General features: G+C 47.1%; 1 protein-coding gene across 5 annotated transcripts in view; it reads right to left on the bottom strand.

The window, feature by feature from the left end:
* YES1 (YES proto-oncogene 1, Src family tyrosine kinase) overlaps positions 1-25,508 on the bottom strand; it is a 1,102,642-nt gene that overhangs the window by 840,984 nt on the left and 236,150 nt on the right. Inside the window, exon 3 of one of the 5 annotated variants that reach the window (XM_069620868.1) lies at positions 12,793-12,875. The exons of the other annotated variants lie outside the window; for them this stretch is intronic. The gene's annotated coding sequence lies outside the window, so the exon portion shown is untranslated. The remainder of the gene's footprint in view (positions 1-12,792; positions 12,876-25,508) is intronic. 5 annotated transcript variants of the gene reach the window in all.

Raw genomic sequence — 25,508 nt, 5'->3', positions numbered from 1 at the left:
TGTCTTTCAGATGCCGGAATGCAGCGCGAGGCGTTGGTGACACCCGATGGACCAGGTAAGTGAAGCGCTGTCACTGAAGACCGTAATGCTAACCTGTTCTTTCTTGTCTTTATAGGTGTTGCTGAAGACTGGATTCAGGATGGTAAGCCTTTTTCCTTAGGCCCAGGATCAGATGCAGAAGACCCGATGAGCGTTCTGCTGCAGAGGATGCAGAATAACGCAAAGCAAGATTCATCCATCGGGTGTGGTTTAAATAGCCTCCTGTAGTGCTTAGATGTCTCCTTCCACAGCCACGCCTAGGTAAGAAAAGAGTTCCTGCTTTCCAGAAGAGTTCGTTTTCTGAACCTAGGGAGTGGCTCCTGCCCCACCCAACAGGAAAAGTAGTTCCAAACAGAAGAGGATCAGAGGCTCAACTGGCAGGCAAGTAAGCAGCATGGTCTGCTGCAGGTAAGTCCACCCGAGCATTATGAGCCCAGCGCTTCCAGCGCTGGGAATGGGCATATTTATGAGCCTGGTGCCACTGGCGCCAGGACTGGGTCCAAAAGGTCCCAATTGGGACTGGTTGGCACTCGGAACCTGGGTTATGGATCTGCTTCCAAGGGAGTTGGGAAAACCCTGATCTTTTGGAAGCAGAGATCATGACACCCTGGTATTCAACAAAAAGAGGGCCTTTCCATCAAGAGTTATTCGGTGTATAGTGTACTTAAAAAAGGTACCACTGATCTTGGTTCTCAGTTTTGGTCCAGGATGGAAGAGTTCCTAAGGAACAAGTTACTTACTTGTAACTGTTGTTCTCCAGCATGGGTCTGGCATGGATTCACATGCTCATGAATATTCCCCGTCATCAGGCTGGGAATCCTCGGTAAAGAAAAAATCAGTATCAGTTTCGTTTCTGATCTGTCTTTCGTAGTAGTAACCAATCACTGATCTCTGTGTCATACTGACCACAGCCAATGACTGCCCTCTACCTAAGCCCCGCCTCTGGCAGCCATCTTTAGATTTGGTAGCACGTGAAGCGGCAGTATGACCAAGTGAAGAGCCGCAGAGGGGTAGGCGGGAGGGTTCGCATGTGAATCCATGCCAGACCCATGCTGGAGAACAGTTACAGGTAAGTAACTTGTTCCTTCTCCAGCATGGGGTCTGGCATGGATTCACATGCTCATGAATAAAGAATACATAGCAGTACACACATGCACAACCACGGGAGGTGGCAAAGGCTCAACATTAAGCATTACATCAAACTCAACATTAAGCAATTCTTACCTCCTCACCAGGCTCACCTTAGGCGAACAGATTGCGCAGCACTGCTTGGCCGACCCTGGACTCCTCCCTGGAATCCCGATCGATGCAGTAGAATTTCGTGAAGGTGTGAGTCGACCTCCACGTAGCAGCCCTGCAGATGTCCAGCAAGGGCACACCAGATAGGAACGCCGTGGTAGCTGTGATCGGTCTGGTGGAATGGGCTCTCGGACGGCCAGGCAGCGGTCGGTTTGCCAACCGATGACAGTACATGATACAGCCGGAGAGCCATCTGGAAATGGAGGCCTTTGAGAGAGCCTTCCCCTGATTGACAGGTCCAAAGTTCACAAAAAGTTGTGACGTCTTCCGAAAACACTTCGTGCGGTCCACGTAAAACTTCAGCGCTCTAGCCACATGCTGCGAGTGCAAATTCCTTTCGGCCGGCGATGAAGGCAACGGGAAGAAAACAGGCAACACCAAGGGTTCGTTGAGGTGGAATTCCGACGGCACCTTGGGCATGAAGGAGGGGTGCGTCCTGAGCACTACCCTCGTGTCGTGAAAAGTCAAGTACGAGGGCTTGCAGGAAAGGGCCTGGATCTCTCCCACTCTTCGTGCGGAGGTGATGGCCACAAGAAACGCTGTTTTCCACGACAAGAACTTCAACGGAGCCGAGTGCAGAGGCTCGAACGGAGGTCCCATGAGCTTGGTCAGCACCACGTTGAGCTCCCACGCCGGGGCCGGAGCCTTCACCGGCGGGAACGATCTGAACAGTCCCTTCATGAATTCTTTCACCAGACGATGAGACCACAAAGACGTCCGCCCCGTGGTTCTGGTGTATCGGGAGATCGCAGCAAGATGAATCTTGATGGACGCGTGCGCCAGTCCAGCCGTGGCCAGCGCCAGAAGGTACGGCAGTACCTGGGGAGCCGTAATCCGTAGAGGGTTAATCTTCTGTGCGTGGCACCAGACAGAGAACCTCTTCCATTTGTGTCCATAGCATTTAAGAGTTGAGGACGCCCTGGCCTTTGCAAGAACCTCTCTGCAGTCGGCCGGTATGTCGTATCCTCCAAACTCTAACGCTGCAGGAGCCAGGCCTGCAAGTTCAGCGACTTCGGGTCGTGATGGAGGATGGCGCCTCCTTCCCTGGAGAGAAGATCCGCGTCCACTGGCAGCTTGATTGACGGGGATGCTGACAAGTCCAGAAGGTCCGGGAACCATATCTGCCTCGGCCACGCAGGTGCGACGAGGATCATCCTGCACCGTGACCGCTTGAGCTGGTTGATGAGCCGGATCAGCAATGGCAATGGAGGGAACGCGTATAGAAACAGGCCCTCCCAGGGGAACGAGAAAGCATCGCCCATGCTCCTCGGCTGGGGAAACCTGCTGGCGAACCTCCGGCACTTGGAGTTCGTCGCCGTCGCGAAGAGATCGATCTGGGGTGTGCCCCACCGTCGGAAGAGGCGGTCCACTAGATCCTGTCGTAGTTCCCACTCGTGGCACGAGCGCAGCTCTCTGCTGAGCGAGTCGGCGATGGTGTTTTTTTATCCCTGCCAGATGAAACGGCACCAGAAACATCCCTTGGGCGACGGCCCAATGCCACAGATCCTGCGCCTCCTTGGACAGGGCTGGGGACCTGGTTCCGCCCTGCTTCCTGATGTAGAACATGGTGGTGGTGTTTTCGGTGAAGATCCTCACCACCTTGCCCTTGAGGGACGGAAGAAAGGACCTGAGGGCCCAAAACACTGCACGGAGCTCCAGGACGTTGATATGAAGGGACTTCTCCGTCGGAAGCCAAAGGCCTCTCGCGTGCAGATTTTCGGTGTGCGCTCCCCACCCTTCCAGGGAGGCATCCGTGGTCACTGTCTCCTGGTGGCCGGGGGTCTGGAAGTCCATGCCCGCCGTCAGATGCGCGCGGGTGCCCCACCACCGGATCGCTCGTCGGAAACTCTCGTCGAGTGTGATCCTCTCCTCGAAGCTGCCCGTCTGGATCCAGCGCGCGTCCAGGAACTCCTGCAACGGGCGCATCCGGAGCCTGCACAGGCGGATGAGATAAATGCAAGAAGACATCATTCCGAGGAGGGACTTGATGGACCTCACCCTGGCCGCGTCCGCAACCAGCATCCGCTGCACCTTGCCCAAGATGGCCCTCGTCCTTTCCTCCGACGGAGAGGCCAGAAGCGACACGGTCGAGCTTCGCTCCCAGAAACAGTGCGTCTTGCGCGGGCACCAGGTGGGACTTGGCGTAGTTTATGGAGAATCCCAGGTCCGTGAGTAGTTGGACGGTCCTTGCCGTGTGCTCCACAGCAAGCTCCTTCGTCTTTGCTCGGATGAGCCAGTCGTCCAGGTAGGGGTAGACATGGATCCCCTCTCGGCGCAGCTGTGCCGCCACCGGTGCGAGGCACTTGGTGAACACCCTGGGTGCTGTCCTCAATCCGAAGGGAAGGGCTCTGAACTGGTAGTGACGCCCTGTGACCACGAACCTGAGAAACTTTCAGTGTCCCTTTAGGATGGGAATATGGAAGTAGGCATCCTCCAAATCCAACGACGACAGGAAATCGCCCTCCTCCAGTTGACCCAGGACGTGTTGGAGGGCGACCATCCGGAACTTCTGTGCCTTGATGAATTTGTTCAGTCGTCGTAGGTCCAGGATGGGACGCCATCCTCCCGTCTTCTTCTTCACGAGGAAGTATCTTGATTAAACTCCGGAGCCCCGAAGCCTCTTTGGGACGAGCTCGATGACGCCCTTCTTGAGCATCGCCTTTACCTCCAAGAGAAGTTGAGGGACGTGATGTTCTTTCCTGGCCACAGGGGGGACGCGCGGGCACCTCTCCTTCCTGCAAGATCTCTAGGGCTTCCGCCCTCTTGTCTGGTAGGAAGTCCAGCAGGGGGGCCAGTTTGTAGCACAACTCCCTGTCGTAGCGGGCTACGATAGCCAAGGCGTTGGCCGCCTTATTCGTCGTCGCTGCCGACAAGATGTCTCTGCGTCCCATCGTGTCTAATTTCTTTCCCTCGCCGTCCGGCGGGGAGGTCGACGTAGAGGCCGAGCCCCCCCCACTTTCTTCCTGGCCGCCGCGGAGACAACCGTGTCCGGGGTCGGCTGTGTCCGAAGGCACAAGGGGGCCGCGTCCGGGATCCGGTACTTCTTCTCGTACCGATCCCTTCTAGCCGGCGTCGTGGATGGGTTCTTGAGGAGGGCGAGGCCCTCATCCCAAATATAGTCCAGTGGGGGTACAGCGAGGACCGTCTTCCTCTTGGCCTCGCGCCGTTGATCAAGGAAACCTTCCTTCTTCTCTTCCGGGCAGAGCTGGAAAAGCTCGGATGCCCTGGCAATCATGGAGTGAAACGATCCAATCTCGTCGGGCGGGGAAGCCCGGGTGGGAGGTGACGACGGGAGATCCTCGTCGTAAACCTCGTCGTCTGTAACCGTCGCGGCCGTGTCAGTCCCCGTATCATCCCCACGTGTCGTGGACGGGGAGGCGGGCTGAACAGGGCGTGATGGCTGAAAAGGAGGTGGAGGATGAATCCTTCTTCTCTTAGGGGGAGAGCTCCCAGAAGGGCCTGGCTGCGGGTCCCCCGTCCGGAGCGGTTCCTCCGTTGGTGGTCACGGCAGTCTCGTCCTTATCTCCGAGCATAAGGACTGTATAGCCAACAAAATGGCCGCCGAGTTGTCTTGCGGCACTGGTTGAGGGGAGTCCGACGGGCGGTCAGGAGCCCCGTCGGCACCCTCAACATTCTCGTCGTCTCCTACGTCGGGGTCCCTCCCGATGGGCTGGTCTTCTTCCACGCCAACGCCGTGGCTTAAGACTTCGATCAGCTCTTCCTCAGAGGTTGAGGCCGAATCACGACGACCTCCTGCCCCCCCCTTTTTCTTCTCCGTCAGAGGTTTCACGGGGGTCCTGTCGATGGGCATGAAAGAGGACTCCCTCCGCGGTGGCAGGGAGACTCTGGGCCCCGAGGTCGCCACCACTGGTGTAGCCTCCACAGGCTGAGCCAGGGCCGCCGCAACTGTCTCGATAGAGGCCTTGGCCGGGTGGATTAAGGCTTTCACCATCTTAGGTGCACTCACCGCCTTCTCCTTGGGGGGAGGGTCACCGCCTCGCTCCCCCTCTGATGGGGCCTTCGAGCTCGACCGGGGTCTCTCCAGGAGCTTCGCCGGGTGCTCGGCCTTCCTCTTACCCGAGCCAGAGCGTTGGCTCGTGGTTGATGGCGCCGGGGAGGATGCGCCCTGCCTGGCGCCCGTAGAGCCCGACCGTTCCGCGCTCCCGGTGCCAGCGGACTCGCAGTGCTTGGCCTTCTGTTGGACCCCCGTCGCCGGGGCGCTCTCAAAGGTCTTAGAAGACCGCTCGGACTTCTTCTCGCCTGACGGGCTCTTTCCTTCCAGCCAGTTGGCGAGACGTTGATGGCGGTCCTTCATGGTCCGCTCCGACATATTGCCGCAAAACGCACAGTCCTTCTCCACGTGCGTCTTGTCCTCATGTAGGCAGTAAAGGCAAAGGGAGTGTTCGTCCTCCTTAAAGACATTCTGAAGCTGGCATCCAGGGCAGACCCTGAACAGCTTTCCGGGCGTCGAGCTTACCTTCTCCTGGGCCATGTCCGAGATGGGCCTGAGAAACTTCTGGAGTCCTCCAAAGCGTGGCTCGATGAAATCTTCACACTTGAGGGGCGTAGACGAATCCGACACGGATCCCCGTTGATCGGATGAAGAAACGGTGGAGCTTGAGGCTCTTTTGACCGAAAAAAAGAGAAATATTTCTGAGAAAAAAAACGTGAAAAATAGCACTAACGCTCGCGAGCAATAGCATGAGGATCCCAACACTTGAACGTGCGGTAAAAATCTGAAGATGGCTGCCAGAGGCGGGGCTTAGGTAGAGGGCAGTCATTGGCTGTGGTCAGTATGACGCAGAATTCAGTGATTGGTTACTACTACGAAAGACAGATCAGAAACGAAACTGATACTGATACTGATTTTTTCTTAACCGAGGATTCCCAGCCTGACGACGGGGAATATTCATGAGCATGTGAATCCATGCCAGACCCCATGCTGGAGAAAGACCCGTTTTTGGGGCCTAGTTCTCAAAGGGGGAATAGATTGTCTTCATTGTCTTGGTGTAAAAACTCCTCTCCACATACAGGTTGCTGCTGGAAAGTCTTCTTCCTGAAAGTAATTGTTTTGTACTGGCGTCGTTAAGAAATGTTCAATATTGCAGACCCCTTGATGCCAGTAAAGATTAAGAACCAACAGACTTCTCGAATTCACAGCGGTCAACAAATTAACCTGTACAGCAAACCGTCAAGTACTGGACTTGAAGTCAGCCAAGTTTCATGGAGGAGGAGTAGGATTGTGTGGCTTCTTAAAGCGGACTCCACCATGGAGTGACAAAAAAGCTGAGTCCACTCCTTTTTGACTCCTCTGCACATTCTGCCCCACAGCTGGTCGGGTAGGTCAATACCCAGGTCTTCCTCCCATTTTCCCTGTGCTGGCAATGAATACATGCGTTTGCCCCTCCTCAGTTCCCTGTACATCTTGGGTATCCTTCCTTTGGTATTGGTTTCTTGTAACAGTACTTTTTCGAAGGGGGCAAGTTCTCATGATAGATTATCTCCCCATGTAGGTTTTGTCAGGATACCCTTTAACTGTAAATACTTGAAGGGCGAGAGTCCCTTCATTTCCAGCCAACCCTCCAGTATGGTTAATGACAAATTCTCCCTCCCCCACAACTGTTCCACCCTGGAGAGCCCCCACCCCCCTCGTACCACCGTTGGAACCTCGGAGGGTCTGTGATGCGATTTGGTATAGGTGGTGCCCAGATACAGCTAAGGGGAGAGGGCCAAGATGACAACCATCGGGTGGCACTTCCTTGGCGCCAGATTGACCAGAACATTTCTAAGATGGGATGTGTCAATACTAGCCTAGGGATTTCACTGGAACTCACATCTACTCACCCAGCATTACTGGCCGTAGGATGGCATTGTCCATATGGGCACACTGCTTCTTTGTGCTGGGGTCTAGGTGGTCAACCATAATCCGCAGATGGGCAGCTGTGTTGTATTCTCCCATGTCCTGTAATCCCACTCCGTCATCTTTTGCCATCAAGAGCAGCTTGTGCGCTACCTGGGGTTTCGCTGCTGCCCAGAGAAACGTTAAGAGGGCCTTCTGTACTGTGGCCAGGAAGTGGCCCGGCACCGTCGTGGGGAGCATTTGGAAGAGGAACAGCAGCCTGTGGAGGACCGTCATCTTGATACAGTTCAGCCATGCCATCCTGGATAGGTGAACCCTACCCCAACGCTGCAGGTCCTCTTTTATTTTAACAAGTGAAATGGTCAAAAAGGCCACAAAAGGACCCAGCTCTAATGCCAAAAGTATCAAGGTTGTAACAGGCAGTGTTCAACTGTTGAGTTGCGGGTACCTTGACCTGGTTACCCACAGAGACAATTAGGTAAGAAAGTTAAACAGTGAATTGCGCCAAGTTACAAAGATTACACCAAAGTGATTTGGTATGGTATTTTGAGATTTAATACAGGACAGCCGGACACGTGTTTCGAGCGAAAGCTCTTCCTCTGAGGAACAAAGTTAAGTTGAGAATTACAGTGTAGTTATACGGAATATTCACGTAATACCAGTCCAAACCATAAGACCCATCATAGAGGACGGTTTTAAAACCCAATATATAAGCAAATGCATATATAATTTGAAGGAATAAAGCATTTTGACATGACAAAATTTTAAACATTGTAAAAGCAAAAAACGAATAAGCCATTACCATATCCGATGTAGGGTCGGCATAGTACCCAAATCAGGAAAAAGAATTAGTAGTAAACATGATTAGAAATTGTTGCGGTAGGTAAACAACCATGGGTAAGTCTAAATAGTGTCTGATACGCCTGTGATAAATAGTATTTATAATCAAGTCGGCATATTTACCCAGAGTTCCTTGTCCAATTAGGATGAGCTGTACATTAAGTAATCATAAAATAGTATAAGATGAAAATTAAGTACCGCACCATTTAAAGAACAGCTAATAATTGTGACAATAGTATTGGGCAATCCGCGCTTACCAATTCCTTGAAGTAAGGACAATTCTAATTATAATCCCGATTTCTAAATCAAAAAACAATTAAGGTGTTGCTATAAGTATATGCATAAATTGAGCTTGTGTGGCATATTGTCAAAAAAGAACAATTAATTCTCTAAAAAGTTTAAAGTTAGGAGAAAAATTATTACCCGATAGCCAAATGCAATTGCAACTGCAAATTTGAATAACTGCGCCAATACCGGGGATTACAACGTTAATTACCAGTAATTAGATAAAACCCGGTGGATGAAGTCCATCACAATTGTCCAAGCCAACGTGGCAGTTAACACGAGATAATGAAAGAGAAACACAGGGAAAGCCTAATTAGGTAAATTAACAATTGCCCATTGTAGCGAACAAAGCCTGTGCATAGGGAGCGTGTCGAAGTGTCTAACACCTTACTCACCAGCCTTCCGGCAGACGAATGATTAAAGGGAGAGCGCGGGAGCGTTATCCCATGTTAATTTAAAACATGCTGAAACGCGGACCGTACGAGACGTAAAAGTCTCTTGACGGCCGCCATCTTGCATGAGTGAGAAATGCTCAGCCTGCAAGAGGTGAAAAAACCAAAGACTAAACGTTTGTGTATATCAAGAGGAGATCCTCAAAGTAAAAATATTAGTAATTCTCACGGGTACCCCAATAGTTAGCGCAGTGTAAAAATGATATATTGATGACGTAATTATGCTTTGGACTGGCACTGAATGTTGTTTACGCAAATTTGTTACCTTTCTTAACGCAAATAATTGGGGACTACAATTTACATATCAATCTAGCATGTACTCTATTGATTTTCTTGATTTAAACATCTGTGTCTGAAAATGGCTTTGTAACAAAAACTTACCGTAAACCTACCTCTGTTAACGTGGTATTACACTCATCCAGTTCCTACAAAAATTCGCTGATCAATAATATACCGACAGGCGAGTATATAAGAGCGAAAAGGAACTGTTCGCTTGAAGCTGAATTTGTTGCCGAAAAAGCTTTCATTCATGGACAATTTGCAACACATGGATACAAGGCATCATTATAAGTGTCTAGTATGAAAAGAGCAGATCTGCTTAAACCTAAGACTAGACCAATCTCTGCTAACAAGCATCATAATAAAATTAGACTCATCACACGGTACAACAGGAATAGTGACAGTGTCTATGCCACCCTCAAACGTCACTGGCATTTACTACACCTTGATCATGATTTGGCCAATTGGCTTGAACCCAATTCTTCTATAACTTTCAGTAGAGCACCCACTCTGAAAAACATTCTCTATCCATCCTTCATGTCCCAATCACCCTGTGGTGAGACATGGCTAGCCCAGGGTCGGGGCAACCGATTTCACAAATGTGGAAGTTGCAACATGTGTCTACATACATTCGAGTCAGACTCTTTGGATTTTGGTATAACGGGAAAACATGTAATTAAGGCATTCATTAATTGCAATACTAAATTTGTAGTATATTGTATTATCTGTATTTGTGGCCTATTTTATATAGGCAGTACTATTAGGCCCCTCAAGATCCGCATTCGAGAACATTTCGCCACACTTCACAAACAAGAATCCAAATATCCATTAGCGGTGTACTGGCAGAAGTGTCATCAACTTGACAATATTAAGGAAATGCGCTTTATTGGCTTAGCTCAAATCTGCTCATCTAAGCGAGGAGGTAACATGGAGCTCAGGCAACTAGAGGCAAGACTTATTTCCAAACAGATTGGCGAGTCGTGGTTTAAATTCGGATCATGAATTTCATGTATTTTTATAAGTTTGTATTAGGGATAGAGCTATATATATATATATATATATATATATATATATATATATATATATATATATATGCTTTGCATTAATACTCATGTGCACCATTGTATTGTCAGCACCCGTAATATGGAAGCTTAGATGTGGTTTTCAATGCTAACCTGACTGTCGTTTATACACATGTACTTTGTACACTCAAGGTTGGAATTGTATTACTACCTCTGTTAATTACTGCACTGTACTGTCAATACATGAAAAATGTAAGTCTTAAATGTAGCATTGTTTGTGAATGTGTCAATCTGTCATATTGTGACGCATACGCACTATTCTTGTATACATTTGTACAATTACCCTTGCAATTTGAATTGCTATGTTGGTTTTTGGGGATGCATGCACGTCGCTCTCCTGTGATCTACGGGGAGCACATGTTATTATGCAGTTATTTGCGGTACTGTTTTTGTTGTGTGTAGATACACAACCCTGGTTTTTATTTGGCTCATTATCGAATTGGGCTACCTAATTAATTACCCATTTAAACTTACAATTGTGTCAATTGCAGCCTTTTTCTCTTTCTTGTCATTCCTTCTTTTTCTGTCAATCAGGTTTTTTTTTTTTTACACTGCGCTAACTATTGGGGTACCCGTGAGAATTACAAATATTTTTACTTTGAGGATCTCCTCTTGACATGCACAAACGTTTAGTCTTTGGTTTTTTCGCCTCTTGCAGGCTGAGCATTTCTCACTCATGCAAGATGGCGGCCGTCAAGAGACTTTCGTCTCGTACGGTCCGCGTTTCAGCATGTTTTAAATTAACATGGGATAACGCTCCCGCGCTCTCCCTTTAATCATTCGTCTGCCGGAAGGCTGGTGAGTAAGGTGTTAGACACTTCGACACGCTCCCTATGCACAGGCTTTGTTCGCTACAATGGGCAATTGTTAATTTACCTAATTAGGCTTTCCCTGTGTTTCTCTTTCATTATCTTGTGTTATTAACTGCCACGTTGGCTTGGACAATTGTGATGGACTTCATCCACTGGGTTCTATCCAATTACTGGTAATTAACGTTGTAATCCCCGGTATTGGCGCAGTTATTCAAATTTGCAGTTGCAATTGGATATCAGGTAATAATTTTTCTCCTAACTTTCAACTTTTTAGAGAATTAATTGTTCTTTTTTGAAAATATGCCATACAAGCTCAATTTATGCATATACTTATAGCAACACCTTAATTGTTTTTTGATTTAGAAATCGGGTTTATAATTGGAATCGTCCTTACTTCAAGGGATTGGTAAGCGCGGATTGCCCAATACTATTGTCACAATTCTTAGCTGTTCTTTAAATGGTGCGGTACTTACCTTTCATGTAATACTATTTTATGATTACTTAATGTACAGCTCATCCTAATTGGACAAGGAACTCTGGGTAAATATGCCGACTTGATTATTATTACTATTTATCACAGGCGTATCAGACACTATTTAGACTTACCCATGGTTGTTTACCTACCGCAACAATTTCTAATCAGGTTTACTGTTTTCTACTAATTATTTTTCCTGATTTGGGGACTATGCCGACCCTACATCGGATATGGTAATGGCTTATTCGTTTTTTGCTTTTATAATGTGGTTTATAATTTTGTGTCATGTCAAAATGCTTTATTTCTTCCATTTTTATATGCATTTGCTTATATATTGGGTTTTAAAACCGTCCTCTATGATGGTTCTTATGGTTTGGACTGGCATTACGTGAATATTCCGTATAACTACACTGTAATTCTCAACTTAACTTTGTTTAATTATGTATGTACAGCCTCAGAGGAAGAGCTTTTGCTCGAAACACGCGTCAGGCTGTCCTGTATTAAATCTCAAAATACCATACCAAATCACTTTGGTGTAATCTTTGTAACTTGGCGGAAATCCCTGTTTAACTTTCTTACCCTCTTTTATCTTATTCCACGTGGGGGAACAGTTTTTCCCAAATAAGTTCTCGGGCTCCCTCTTAATTTCTATCCCTAGGTAGCGAAAGCCCTCCTGCTGCGTTCGAAATCCCCATTTACCTACCCAGTTGATAACTATGTTCCCAGTTTCCCATTAGGAATGCCACCGATTTAAAGAGGTTGTCCCAGAACCCCGACAGTTCCCCGTATTCCTTCAGCCCCTTTAGGAGGGCTGGCACAAATGACTGCGGGTTAGTGAGGTAGAGAATCGCATCATCTGCAAAGAGGCTTGCCTTGTACTCTTTTCCACCTATGTGAACTCCGGCTAGGTCTGGACTCTCTCTGGCTTATTACTCATGGCTCCATCACCAGGGCCTACAGCAGTGGGGACAGGGGGCACCCATCTGGTCCCTCTGTGGAGCCCCATCGTCCTAGACATGTTCCCATTAACCGTGACTCTTGCCCTTGGGGTATGATATAAGGCCCTGATCCATCCGATTCACCGCTCTCCCATTCCTATCTCTTCCAGCACTCCTTCCATGAATGACCAGTTCACCCTATTGAACGCCTTTACGGTTTCAAGGGAGAGGACCAGGGCCCCCTGTCTTTGCATCGTCTTTCTTAGATTATAAGATCAATGTCTATTTTCAATGAACCCTGTCTGGTCTGGATGTATGAGGCCTGGGCGGTGTACCTCCAAACGGGAGGCCAGAATCCTCGTGAAAGTCTTTGTGTCCATGTTGAGCAAAAATATGGGCCTATACGAGGCGCAATCCGCTGTAACGCTTACCTCAAACTCTGCGGGAGCACTTCTCTGGAAAATCTGGTTGTACTATTCTTAGTGTGCGTTGTAAATCTATGTAGTCAGGTTATCTAAGAAAAAACATTCAGCAATCCTCAATACGCTTGTCAAATGCACCAATTCAGTAATTACCTCTCTAACTCTCCAGGGTTTTTACCTTTTGTTATTTGTTGGTGAGCTCTCCATCCTGCTTCTACGCAGGGGCGCTTGTTCTGAAGAATGGAGATGAAATGTATTTTATGCAGGGAGTAAGGACCACTAGTGTGCGTGATATGAGAGAGCTATTGGGAGAAGGTAGGAGATAGAAGCTATCCTTGAATAGAATAGCACAAATGGCGCTGTTCCATTAACAATTGAACGTGCAAGAACAGGAACTCCTAACCTTCCTAAACCAAAAAATGAGGAACGCCTATATGTGCGTGACAACAAGTGACCAGGCAATGTCAACTGCTGAGAAAATGTATTGCGATTCCCCTCTGGGCATTAACAACCAAGGTGAACTACACCTTACACTCTCAATAATGTGCATGCCTTTTTAAGATGAAACACTAGCTTCGTGCGTAGTGTGCTGTATGCTAACTAGAGGGAGGCAACTTCAAACAGCTAACTAATATGACCCTAGTTAGTTCAGCTGACTGGAAAAATTGTAGCACCCAATATGTGATAACTCAAAACTATGTCACAGGATTGCAGTACCCCACAGTGTGTGTAAAAGGCTGACTGACAGGGGAACAACTTCTTACAGCTGACAAAATCAAAGTAATTCAACTGACTGGAAAATGCACGCTGTCAATCTAATGATCGCTAAAACAAGTGCACACAACAACATTAACAGCCAATACTTGCGATAAATGTAGATTGACAAGACAGTGAACTTCAAACAGCTGACGGAGATTCAACGAAATATTCCGCTGACAGGAATGAGCACGGCAACAGTGCTGCGGCAGACGTGAAGGCAACTGCCGATAATGCTGACTGAAAAAACGAACACTATGGAATACTGTGGTAATGAAAGGGAAGTTACAAGGCTACTACAGAGGGAACAATGGAAACTACAGTAAAGGATATTGCAAGAATGGGCGGAGGAAAACTGGAACTGGCACAGCGGTAAGCGTACAATGCGAAGCAGACGACGCGGAGCAGGAGCAGGGAGGGGCTTATATATGCAGCGAGTGTGAAGCACTAGACCATCACTGTCACTTCCCATAGGACCACTAGGCCGCCATCTTAGGTAATGAGGAAGTGTCTTCTGCCATATAGCCTAGACATGGTTTTTTCCTTGTTACAGACCAAGCATGATAAGCCGTGGTCCACGAATTCTTAGAGGCCAATCTAGGGGCATGACGCATGCTCATGACATATCCATAGAAGGCGGAGAACCCTGCTCTTAGGCGCCGGATCCGAGGCAATCGGAAGTTCAGGAGAGTGACCCCGGCCTCTCCATCACCTCCCAACCAATAGATCTGTTTCACTTGGATCAGCTAATTTCTGAGAGCACTGTAAGAAAAGTAGGACTCTAAAGTAACTAAGCCTCAAATTGGACCCTAAAGTGGGCCGAAGGAACACTGCCTCTTGGCCAGCTTTGGAGGCTTGGACTCCCGGCCTCAGGAATGGGTAATTGGCTGGTGCGGCCTCCAGCTCCAGAGCCCACTGGGTCCACGTGAAGAGGTGACATTTTGGGGCTCTGTTGGGAGTGGGGGGTGGCGGGGGATCTATTGTATGGTTTTGAGTTGATTTCTTCTTTATCTGACTATTATAGGGGGGGCCTCAGACGACTAGTATGTCTACTTGTGATAGTCCAGTGGGGTATGGCACAGTGGCCTGGCCTAGCGGCTATTCCCATGTCGCAGGTAAACCAGGCACTCAGGGGGGGGGGGCGGGGGCAGGGGGGTAAGGTTTGGGGTTTGTTGTTACATTCATGGTTATCTATTTTTGTCAAGCTACCAGGCTCAACACTAACTCACGGGTGGACGGAGGCGGGCTCACCATCCCCAGCCATCCCAAACCCAGGGAGGGGAAAGCACAAGTTACGTTACATAGAAGTATTCCGAAACTCCGTTCCAATATCCAGATGGTTGACACAATGCAAACACTGACACGGAGCTCACTAAACGTACGGGGGATAAACTTGACCCACAAGCGCTCCCTAGTGGTAAGGGAATTCAATTGCCCAAAATTACAAGTCATGTTCCTTCAGGAGACCCACTGGGTGAGGGGAGCCATCCCTAAGGGCAAGATCTATTCAAGAAGTCTTTCATGCCATAGTCGTTTCCAGGGAGGTGCATTTTAAACACCAAGCTGTTCGTAAAGATCATGATGCTCGATGGTCAAATGGGAAATCAGGAGTGCCAAGATCACAGTAATCTCCATCTACAGCCCCAACAAGGCCCAGGGTCACTACTCGGGGGGGGGGGGGGGGGGAGGGGGTGAGGGGGGAGGGGTAAGCTGCACCCAAAATCATATTTGCTGAAGGGGCTCCGATTGTAGGAGGAGAGTTCAACATGGTCCTCCACCCAGAGGAAAACAAAGCAAACGTTCTCTCCCCGTCACCCCCACAGCAGAGACACTTAGCTACTCGCTTCCGGAAGGTTAACAATGAGCTGGAGCTCATGGACATCCACAGGACGGACCAGGGACATGCTCCCCTATTCACATATTTTTCGAAAGTACACTGCCCCACTAACTCTGCCCAAAAATGGGTTTACAATAAGTCCTTGACGCTATTAAACTTACAAGACATCTCTCTGAGGTAAGAAGTCGGCCGTGCATTGAAAAGTCAATACACACTTCCGCTATGCAAAATCCAAATACGGATTGTGGCTATTAGCTTTAAACAGAATCTGAAGCTGTGTGCAACCATTTGTCCAAATCTTCATTATTGCGAGGCCTTAATGGTAAAACCGAATATAAACCCTACATCATCCAATAGTATATTGCTAATATAGCGACCCCCGAGAACTACTGTACTGTTTGAAGAACAACTACTGGCCATTATAGGTAATCTATCTAAGGACACGTCCTCATTTGTTATCCTTGGAGATCTTAACTACTGGTACAACAATCCCTGATGAGGTTTCCCAAGATCTAACTATGTCCTTCGAATCCATCGGGTTTAAAAAACAGGTCCATTGCTGGACTGGATTGCAAATAAAAACCTGCAAATAAATATTTCCGCCATTGTGGAACGCATCTGGTCCGATCATTACCTCATTAACTTTGAGTGTCTGGCTCAAGCACCAGAAATATACGTCTAATGAGAATAAATCTCTTAAGACGTGGCGTAACTAAAAAAAGTGATGCATGCTGCTTTTAATGAGCTAGTAATCCCACTTCTTCCCTCACTACAGAAACACTTGTCCCTTGAGTTTTCTCAACTATTTAGGTCAACCAATAATTCTGCATTTGATAAGCTTGCTCCTCTGAAACCAACTAACCCTAACAAATCCACAAACCAAAACAAATGGTTTTCAGGGGATATTCTGATAGCTAGACGAACTAAACAGACAGCAGAAAGACATTGGATGAAAGCTCCATCCACAGAAAACATGGTGTGCTATATGCAGGCTGTAAAATCTTACAAAGAAATAATTCTTAATGCCAAAGCTAAACATTTTAATGAATTAAAAAATCCTTTAATCAATCGGACACAAGAAAACAATGCTTGGTGTCAAGCCATTCACAACGGATTTAATAGTAAAACCGAAAAACACCAACAGGCCATCAAAGAACAACTACAAACCCTTTCTAATAATATCCTGACACCAGAGAGGGCGGTCAATTGTGCTATAACTCCCTCAAATGTTTTCACCTTTGAAAAGGTATCAGAATTGGAGGTCCTTGATATTATACATAAATTGAAGCCCTCCTCCTGCAAGGGAGATGCTTTTCCAGCCAAGCTTTTCAAAGATTTTGCCGTTACTTTGTCCCCCTGGGTCACGCATTTTGTGAACCAATCTTGACGAATCGTACGTTCCTAACAATATCAAGGAGGCATGGATTACAACACTCCTAAAGAAAGATAATCTCGATACCTCAGTACCCGGAAACTGTAGACCGATTACTAATGTGCCATTTTAACTAAAGATAATAGACAACATTGCATATGAACAATATCAAAAATGTGTAGAAAGTAAAAACATTCTTGCAGAGGAACAATCTGGCTTTCGTGCCAGTCATGGCACCGAGACAGCACTCCTGGATATCCAGAATAACATTGCTTCCATCATCGAGAAGGGAAATCCATCCTGCATTGCTCCTTTCCTCTGCATTTGATTTGATTAACCACACACTTCTCGCATAAAGGCTCAAAACAGTTGGCAGATGCTCCCAGACTGCAGCAGACTGGTTTGAATCCTTTGTAAGTCCCAGATCTGCAGCAGTTGTGAAGGGGAACTTTTCCTCCTTAATAATCCCACTGTTATGTGGAGTTCCACAGGGTTCATGCCTGTCGCCGCTACTTTTTAATATCTTTTCAAAACTATTATGCAATATGCTACGAACCTTGGGTGTCAGGTTTACAAACTACGGCGATGACACCCAGTTGGTGTTCATCCTATCGGGAGACTATGAACAAGATGCACTTGGAGTAAGAGAGGTTTTCTCCGCCATACAAACCTGGATGGCATCAAACTCATTGGCTCTTGACGAGGCCAAAACCGAGCTAATGTTAACTGGCCTCCTCAGAGACTAAAAAGTCTAGAGTAAAAATATCAAACCTTTAAAATCAATAACAGCAATATTATGGTCTCTGGCCATGTAAAAACGCTGGGCATCTATGTATCCTCATCTATCCTTTAAAAGGCATGCCTCTTATCTGAAATCTACGTGTGCCTTTTTCTCCAACCTTCTCTTGCAAATTCGCCCATATCTATCCAAGCCCAACCTTGCCACAATTGCTGGCTCCATTGTTAATTCAAAACTCGATTACTGTAACAGTCTATTAATGGGCACTACTAAATCGAATATAAAAAAAAATTGCAAACCATCCAAAATGGAGTCGTTAGAGCAGTAAATGGTTTAAGTAGACATTCAAAGATCTCGGCTGGGAGGAGGAATCTTCACTGGCTCCCAGTTGGTCAGAGAATTAAATTTAAAAGTGCAGTAGTAGTCTTTAAATGTCTATCTGGTACTGCACAAAAATATCTCTCAGATAAATCAAAGAAAGCCCCTTTCAGGAGAAACTTGCGATCAAGCAATAACCAGGATTTACTTAAACCTCGTCAACCCCTAATAAAAGTTGGCAGTACCAACTTTAGCTTCTGGGCCCCTAAGGTTTAGAACTTACTGCCACTGTCTTTAAAAAACTGGATCTATCAGCACATTTAAAAAGCAGCTTAAGACCTGGCTGTTCGATGATGGAACAGAATAATGTTTATCCAGTTTCTGACTGCCAGAGAATCCACACCTCATATCTTCTATGTTTTTTCTGTTCTGTATGTCACTGAGCGCTCCGAGGCCTTTGGGCAATGTAGCACTATACAATAACATATAGATATGCAAAACAAGGGGGTTCTGGGAGTCTCTCTACCAGCACGAACACAGCCCATTGACCTGTTCTTGGGTGGATTGCCCCTGGGAGAGTCTCAACCAAGTCTTTAGCTCACTGTCCCTTTCACAGAGGAGAAATATCCCTGCATATCAATCTTTTTCCTGCCCACGGCAGTACAGCACCGAATGCTAGGCAATTCTCTTGTTCAGAGTACCAACAGCAACCCCAGACACGTGTTTCGGCCTAGTCGGGCCTCATCAGCGAGGTGGAGCTGTGCCTCTCTAAGAACAGTGAGCAAGGGGTCCACGTCTGGATTCTCCTGGTCCTTAGAGAGGCACAGCTCCACCTCACTGATGAGGCCCGACTAGGGCGAAACACGTGTATTGGGTTGCTGTTGGTACTCTTGTTCAGAGGATAATTGCCTAGCATTTTGGGTGCTGGACTGCCCGTGGGCAGGACAAAGACTGATGTGTATGGAAATTTCTCCTCTGTGAAAAGCATAGTGAGCTAAAGAGTGGTTGAGACGCTCCCGGGGGCCATGCACCCAGGAACAGGTCAATGGGCCATGTTCGTACGGGTAGAGTGTTTGAGACCTCTTTATGCAGATAGACATTCTCTAGAATCGACCACATCCTAGTGGGCTCCTCTGTACAAGAAAGGGTAGCGGAGTTCACGGTGGAGACCATCCAATGGTCAGACCACAACCTGGTTAAAGTGCGGGTGGGGACCCCTCCTGTTCCCAAAGACAAATCGAGGCGGTCATGTAACTATCTTCTACTGCATCATAAAGTACTAGCCCAGGACCTACTCTCTGTGATAAAAGAATACTTTGTCCTTAACAATAATGGGGAAGTTGGTCTGCTGTGCGTCTGGGAAGCCTTCAAGGCCACAATGAGTGGGAAACTCATTGGAATGGGTGCAAGGAGAAAGAGGGAGAGAGAACGAGGAAAAGCTAACTAGGGAGAAAACTGAGGCCATCCAACTAGGGGGTAAGTTAAAGTCACAAATGTTCCCGGGGAAATGGGCAGAGCTCCAACTACTCAAAGAGAAACTTAGGGCACTAATGGCCTGCAATACGGAACGGAAGCTGGCGTTTCTGAAACAAATATATGGAAAAGGGTGAGAAGGCCGATAAGATGCTAGCTTGTAAATTGAGAGAGCTCAGGAATAGCCGTAGAGTAGATGCCCTGTGTCCCACAGTTGACCGGAAAATCCTCGAAGACACCCAGATAACAGAGGAATTCCGCCATTATAATACTCTTTACTCCTCTGAATATCATGGCAACGGTTTGGATGCCGACAGTTTCCTTGACTCACTCTCCTGATCCCATCCCTCCCCCCAGAAAAAGCATACCCAATGGAAGACCCACACACTCCCCCCTCTGCCCCCCCAATCAACCCCTAGGAAATAGACACCATCAAGTGAATGATGGCGGTTTGGGGGGTGAGGACTACACCGGGCGATGATGGATTTACGGTATCATTTTACAAATATCTTTCCACTCCACCCTAGCCCCCTTCATGGCCAGGCTATTCAACAGAGTTCTAGAATCAGGAGCCCTACCCCAGTCAATGTTAGCAGCCCCCATAGTAGTTATTCCCAAGGAAGGCAGGGACCCGGCTCAATACTCCAACAGGCCTATTTTACTATTGAACACAGACGTAAAAATGTTAGCGAAACTCCTGGCCAATAGACCAGCACAGAACCTCCCCCTCCTAGTGCACGAGTACCAGGTGGGATTTATCCCTGGGAGGCAGGGAGCGGACAACATACGGAAAACCCTGGACTTCTTCCACGAGGTAACAAAGTATCAATAGACTCGGCAAAAGCTTTCCACCGCGTCGAATGGCCCTACATGCACAAGGTACTGCAGAGGATGGGACTGGGAGAGAATTTCAGAGGATGGATTGCATCCTTATATAGGGGCCCAACAGCATGGGTATCGGTCAATGGCTCCATCGCTTCTCCCCTCCATCTCACCAGAGGGACTAAGTAGGGTTGCCCCATCCCCGGACTCCTTTTTCTCGAAACTCCAGGGCATGGTCCAACGGTTTATTTGGAAGGGGAAAAGGCAGAGAATGAAGCATGCCACCTTGACTCTCCCCAAGGATCTAGGGGGATTTGGCATCCCAGACTTTAAGCTATATTTCAAAGCAACACAGCTTTGGGTGATGATGGAACACTTGAGGGATGACATGGGGACCTACTGGACATACATTGAGGACCTTCACACACATCCCAGGAAGGTAAGGGACCTCCTGTGGTCCACAATCAAAGATATCTACCCCCCACACCTCAGATCCCACCCCGTGCTGGCAGTACTCTGGGAACTGTGGAAATACATTAAGGCCAACCTAAAACCTCTCTAGCTGGCCTTCCCCCCTGACCTCACTGTGGCGCCCTCCTCTTGACTTGGGTACGGAGGGTCTCCCCTCTACTCAGCAGTAATCAGACATGGGCCTCAAGAGAGCACCTCAACTGTTCAGAAATAACTTCATAAGCTTCATTGACTACGAGTCTCTGCGAGAAGCCATGGCCCCGTCCGTACTCTCAATATTTGAATACTTACGTGTCAAGGGCATCATGACAGACTCCAAGTGGTGTAATGAGCTCTCCCGACCTCTTCTCCCCCTTGAAAGGATTACTGCAGAGTCCCCCAACAGGAAGACAGTACTCTACAAAATGTACAGATCTCTGATCACGGCAGACCTTGCAGGTAGACCAAATATTATACGCTTTTGGGTGGATAAGGTGGGGGAGGTGATTGAAGAAGAAACCTGGGGTACAATATGTAAAATGGTGCTGGCGGGGTCCCTCTACACATCTGCAATGGAACATAACTTCAAAATGTTGCATGCCTGGCACCTCCCCCGGCTAGGCTGTCTAAAATGTTCGTGGGGGCCTTCCCTCTCTGCCTGAGGGAATGTGGCCAACAGGGAACATGGTACCACATATGGTGGCTCTGTCCGACTGTACAAATTTACTGGACTGAACCGTTGAGCTGAATCAAAGATATGGTTGGCTTCTCCCCAAGAATGCATCCCATAGAACCCTTGCTCTGTGTTCCCTCCCCTGGCGACAAACTCCTAACTTTCCCAGAGTAGTGGGAGCCATGCCAAGGGCCGGGGGGATAGCCCAAGCGCAGATGTGGAAAAGTAAAGCCACCCCGTCCAGAAATGAATGGCTCACCAAACTGTGGATCTTCACATATGAAAAGACTGCAGCAATAGTTTCCGACAGGATGGACAACCTCTTCAATGGGGAGCAGTCCTACTAGGGGAATATGGTAGCACCCTAACACTTTGAAATCCTGAACTTTGCACCATGATTCTGTACGCTTTTATGTTCTTCACAGGTCTGTTTTTAAGCTCAGCTTTTAAGGGGCCTTAGAGACTCCTATAGTACTCGTAAATAGGTGTTAATTAACATACGTTGATCCCATTGTGCCAGTTCCTTTATGAATGCGATGGTTTGACTTGGCTCTTGTGTTTATCCCCGCCAGATGGCTGGGCCTGGTAGCTACATTGCGGGGGGTGGTGAGGGAGGGTTAAAAAGGGTGACGTTATCATTGGTTCTGTTCTGAATTACAAAGTATTGTTTAATGACAAATGTTTAATAAAATTAAAGTTAAAAAAAGCCACAGCGAGAGGATAGAGCCCTGAGAGATGCCACAAGTAGATTGTGGTAGAGGAGAGAAAAGGGCCCATTTGAACCTGGGAGGGACGATTAGAAAGGAAGGAGGTCATCCAAGCCAGTCTGTGATGTCCAGAGTACCACATAGTCGGTCAAGGAGGGTTGCATTATTGAATGTGTCAAAGGCAGAGGACAAGTCAGGGAGGATGAGAACAGAGGGAGAGCTGGAATCGAGGTTTGAGAGCAGATCTTTATGGGTGTTCAGGAGAGCAGTTTCAGTGCCTCGGACTGCTGTAAAGCCAGACTGGTGGTCATGAAGACAGCCAACAGATTCAGTCTGGCGGATTAGTTGGGAGATGGCCAACTTCTCCAAAGGTTTGCCCATTTAGGGATTTTGTCCTGCTTTGCAAGCCAACCATATTTTATACTTCAAAGGTTGTGTTCACTCCTGGACTTTTATGGACTGTGAATCTTTGTGTGACAGATGCCTAGACAGTCACACCACCTCTGTCGGTTTGGCACTGGTGGGATTTGTAAAATGCTTGAAACTGGCTTATATGCAGATAAATTAGTTTTGATTTTTTATTAGGTTACTATGGCATGTATAGATGCAGTTATACGTTCTCTCATTTTGTAATCTGGATTTTATTAGTGTATGATCCGAGTCTTGGAATGTTTCATATAATTGTGACATTTTGTAAACATTTTTATAAACATTACTAACAAAACAAAACGCAAAAAAAAAATATAAAAAATAAAAAAATAAAAGGAAAAAGTGATTATCAGGACCTTCAAAACAGACTTTCGGAAAAACAATTTTGTTAAGGGAATTTATTGTATAAATCAGATATCTTTAGACATTTTCTTACAATTTGTGTTACACAAGGGGAAACTGGGATTTAGATAGTGCCAGTACATGTTACCCGATTTAGGAGTATTTTTGGGATAACCCCCTAGGCCGGTTTTGTAATTGTTTGTTTATTTATTGTGCGCGCCGGACCCTGGGGTAGGAGGGCGCATGAGAACAAGTAGGTTTACAGCTTAGTTTTCAGAAGTTACAACTTTACAGAGCATGGCATCACAGGGTGAGACAAAAACAAGTACAGTCAATGCATAGCAAAATAATCGTCATCATAGAGCTTGCATTACATAGTAGCAGGTCAGTCATCATCAGGTCCAGGACAGGTGGTAGGTATATGGGAGAGTGCAGGATACAAAGCATTCTCAATGAGCCAAGGGAGAGTGCAGGTTACATATCATTCTCAGTGAGCCATTTTATTGTGTTCTGTCTGAATTTGTTAAACGTTTGGCCAGATCTAAGTGCATGAGGTAGGGAGTTCCATAATTGAGCTGCCTTAACTGGGAAGCTAGATCCTCCGATGGTGGTTAGTTTGAATCTGGGCACTAGAAAGCCGTTGGGGCTAACTGTTCTAGTAAGTCTAGTAAGGTTTTTTCTATTAAAGCGTTCTGTTAGGTATCGGGGGGCTTTGTTGTTTAAGCATTTGTGGATGAGAGATGCAGTTTTGAGGTTGATTTTTTCTTGGGTGGATAGCCATTTGTATTTCCGTCTTATTTCGGAGATATGTGCTTTTCTGGGAATACTAAGGGCCGCTCTCAGTGCATTATTTTGGAGCATTTGTATTCTGTTGATTGTTTGGTAGAACCTATGTACAGGGAGTTACAATAATCAAATTTTGATAAGATAAGGGCTCTGGCTAGGATAAGACAACTGTTGTCTGATAAGAATGGTTTCCCGGCTCGTATTAGTTTGCATGTATAGGCCGTGGATGAGGCCAGTGAATTCACCTGTTTGTTAAGGGAAAGGGTCGAGTCAAGGTAAAAACCTAAGGTTTTTACTTCTTTGGCGACCTTAATAGTGTTTCCATCGATGATAAATGCTGAGTAATTTCGGTTAAGTTTAGAGATGCGAGCTGCGGTGCCCATGATGATGAGCTTGGTTTTGTCATCGTTCAGACATAGGCCATGGTTGGCCATCCATGCCTGAACGATGCTATAAACTCTATTCACCAAAGCCAGATCTAATCCGTAATCCCCAGTAAGTGGTAGGAGAATCTGGGTATCGTCTGCGTAGTTAGTGTAGGTGATACCCAGATTGTCAAGATCGTCAAAGAGTGGCTTGGTGAAGATGTTGTAGAGTGTTGGCGAGACACAGGATCCCTGGGGCACTCCACAGGTGATGGGTATTGGGTCTGCTGCCGCTGAGGGGGAGAATACTCCTGGTCCTGTCGCTGAGGAATGACTGTATCCATGCTATGGCCTCCCCTGAGAAATGGGCCGCAGAGTCCAAGTGGTTGCACAGGAGTCTATGGTCCACCAGGTCAAAGGCGGCTGAGAGGTCTAGTAGGAGGAGTAGGGCTAGTTTACCCTCGTCTCTGAGTGAGTCTATTTGGGCCTTTAGGTCGATAAGGGCAGTCTCTGTGCCATGTTGAGGTCGGAAACCGGATTGGCGGACGCCAAGGAGCTGGTTGACCTCAAGGTAGTTCTGGATTTGGGTATAGGCTACCTTGTCCAGTATTTTTAGTAAGAAAGGCACCGTGGTGATGGGCCTGTAGTTTGCGGGAATGTTGGGTTCCAGTGTTTGTTTTTTCAGAAGGGGGAGTACCCAGGATTCCTTTAAGTTACGAGGAATGGTGCCCGTAGTAAAGGAGGCATTGATAAGTTTGGTGATGAAAGGAGCTAGGTCTCTGGCAGCGTCCTTGATCAGTTGTGCTGGGCATTGGTCACCTTTGCAATTGGAAGGTTTAAGACTCAGAATAGTTTTCTCTACCTCGATCACTGAGACCTTAGAGAAGCTAAATTGGGTGTGTACTTTAGGTTTGGGTGTTGTGTTTGAAGGAGTTTGGGTTTGGGCTGATAGGGAGGCATTCTTTAGAGCAATTTTGGTTTGGAGGTTGGACACTTAGTTAGTGCCAGCTGTATGTCTGTACACCAGCTTTTATCTTTGATGGAGTCATCCTGTGCTACAATAGGAGTTTCAAGTTCTTTTAGGATGAAGAGCTCCTTCATGCTGGAGTTGGCTTGGGATATCCTATTATTATAAGTTTCTTGTTTTGCCAGGATGATGTCCTTTTTGTATTGCGTTGAGATGTTTATTAGATTGGTTTTATTTTCCGCAGTGGGATGCAAGTTCCATGCAATTTCGTATTTTCTTTTCTGAAGTCTTAGGTTTTTTAGGTGGGGTGTAAACCAGGAGTTCAGGTGCTTTTTTGGTTTACTGTTCCTAAATTTGAGCGGAGCAATGCGGTCAAGGGCAGAGGTCATAGCATTATTAAATTCCTCCACTAGAAGGCCGGGATCAGCATGGTGAGGTAAGCAGTTAAGTTTGGGTAGGATATGTGGCAAGATTTTGTCCGCCGTAATATTTTTCTTATTTCTAGTTAATGTGGCAGTGGCAAGGGGGGGTGTTGGAGTTATGGGTATTTTAGTATTGATTGCAAAGGAGATTAAGTGGTGGTCTGTCCAGATTTGGGGGGAAATAGTTGTGATGGATAGATTACAGTTGTGGCTGGCAATCCAGTCAAGGGTTCTCCCTTTGGTATGGGTGAATGCATTCACTTTCTG

Source organism: Ambystoma mexicanum, chromosome 5q, assembly GCF_040938575.1.
Source record: "Ambystoma mexicanum isolate Mex_15411 chromosome 5q, UKY_AmexF1_1, whole genome shotgun sequence".
NCBI lineage: Eukaryota > Metazoa > Chordata > Amphibia > Caudata > Ambystomatidae > Ambystoma > Ambystoma mexicanum.
The sequence above is the reverse complement of the archived record's forward strand: the minus strand, read 5'-3'. Positions and strand labels throughout refer to the sequence as shown.